The 2,001-nt window shown below is 42.1% G+C and overlaps 1 non-coding gene across 1 annotated transcript; it reads left to right on the top strand.

Annotated features, from left to right (window-relative positions):
• The first annotated feature begins 1,157 nt into the window (after nt 1-1,157).
• LOC130937657 (small nucleolar RNA R71) lies at nt 1,158-1,265 on the top strand. The gene has a single exon (XR_009068866.1). It is a non-coding gene; the product is annotated as a small nucleolar RNA R71 (small nucleolar RNA).
• Nucleotides 1,266-2,001: the final 736 nt, after the last annotated feature.

Genomic DNA, 2,001 nt, shown 5'->3' with positions numbered 1-2,001 from the left:
AAGGTCATGGTGCCTATGGTACAAGGTATAGAAAACTTCCCAGGATCTTGCCTCTTTTGAGGCAGTTTCTGCCTAGACAAGTCATCCAGTTCCTTGGTGAGCAAGGGAGGTTCATCCTCCCAAGTCTCATTTCCAAATAACTTGTCATTTAGCTTCATGATTGCTCCAAGGTATTTAGCAACTTGCTCTTCAGTGACATACTCATCCTCTTCAGAGGAAGAATACTCATCAGAGCTCATGAATGGCAGAAGTAATTCCAATGGAATCTCTATGGTCTCATTTTGAGCCTCAGATTCCCATTGTTCCTCATTGAGGAACTCAGAGGGGATTGGTACACGCCCACTGAGGTCTTCCTCAGTGGCGTCCTCCTCCTCTCTTTCCTCTCCATATTCGGCCATGTCTATGGCTTTGCACTCTCCTTTTGGATTTTCTTCTGTATTACTTGGGAGAGTGCTAGGAGGGAGTTCAGTAACTTTCTTGCTCAGCTGACCCACTTGTCCTTCCAAATTTCTGATGGAGGACCTTGTTTCATTCATGAAACTTTGAGTGGTCTTTATTAGATCAGAGACCATTGTTGCTAAGTCAGAAGTATTCTGCTTAGAACTCTCTGTCTGTTGCTGAGAAGATGATGGAAAAGGCTTGCCATTGCTAAACCTGTTTCTTCCACCATTATTGTTGTTGAAACCTTGTTGAGGTCTCTCTTGATTCTTCCATGAGAAATTTGGGTGATTTCTCCATGAAGAATTATAGGTGTTTCCATAGGGTTCTCCTAGGTAATTCACCTCTTCCATTGAAGGGTTCTCAGGATCATAAGCTTCTTCCTCAGATGAAGCCTCCTTAGTACTGTTTGGTGCATTTTGCATTCCAGACAGACTTTGAGAAATCAAATTGACTTGTTGAGTCAATATCTTGTTCTGAGCCAATATGGCATTCAGAGTGTCAATCTCAAGAACTCCTTTCTTCTGACTAGTCCCATTGTTCACAGGATTCCTTTCAGAAGTGTACATGAATTGGTTATTTGCAACCATTTCAATCAATTCTTGAGCTTCTGCAGGCGTCTTCTTCAGATGAAGAGATCCTCCAGCAGAGCTATCCAAAGACATCTTGGATACTTCAGAGAGACCATCATAGAAAATACCTATGATGCTCCATTCAGAAAGCATGTCTGAAGGACATCTTTTGATTAATTGTTTGTATCTTTCCCAAGCTTCATAGAGGGATTCTCCATCCTTCTGTCTGAAGGTTTGGACTTCCACTCTAAGCTTACTCCATCTTTGTGGTGGAAAGAACTTTGCCAATAAGGCATTGACTAGCTTTTCCCAAGAGTCCAGGCTTTCTTTAGGTTGAGAATCCAACCATATTCTAGCTCTGTCTCTTACAGCAAAAGGGAACAGCATCAGTCTGTAGACCTCAGGGTTAACCCCATTAGTCTTGACTGTGTCACAGATTTGCAAGAATTCAGCTAAGAACTGATGAGGATCTTCCATTGGAAGTCCATGGAACTTGCAATTCTGTTGCATTAGAGAAACTAATTGAGGCTTAAGCTCAAAGTTGTTTGCTCCAATGGCAGGGATAGAGATGCTTCTCCCATAGAAATCAGGAGTAAGTGCAGTGAAGTCACCCAGCACCTTCCTTGCATTGTTGGCATTGTTGTTGTTTTCGGCTGCCATGTGTTCTTCTTCCTTAAAGAATTCGGTCAGGTCCTCTAAAGAGAGTTGTGCTTTGGCTTCTCTTAGCTTTCTTTTCAGGGTCCTCTCAGGTTCAGGGTCAGCTTCAACAAGAATGCCTTTGTCTCTGCTCCTGCTCATATGAAAGAGAAGAGAAAAAGAAAATGTGGAATCCTCTATGTCACAGTATAGAGATTCCTTGAAGTGTCAGAGGAAAAGAGAAATAGTAAGAAGAAGGAGAAGAAGAATTCGAACTTTAATTGGATAAGGTTCGAATTGTGCATTAAGAAGGAGTAGTACTCCATAAATAGAAGGATGTGGGAAGGAGGGAAGG

Source organism: Arachis stenosperma, chromosome 6 (genome assembly GCF_014773155.1).
Source record: "Arachis stenosperma cultivar V10309 chromosome 6, arast.V10309.gnm1.PFL2, whole genome shotgun sequence".
In the NCBI taxonomy this organism is placed as follows: domain Eukaryota; kingdom Viridiplantae; phylum Streptophyta; class Magnoliopsida; order Fabales; family Fabaceae; genus Arachis; species Arachis stenosperma.
Note: the sequence above shows the minus strand (reverse complement) of the source record. Positions and strands in the feature narration are given on the sequence as shown.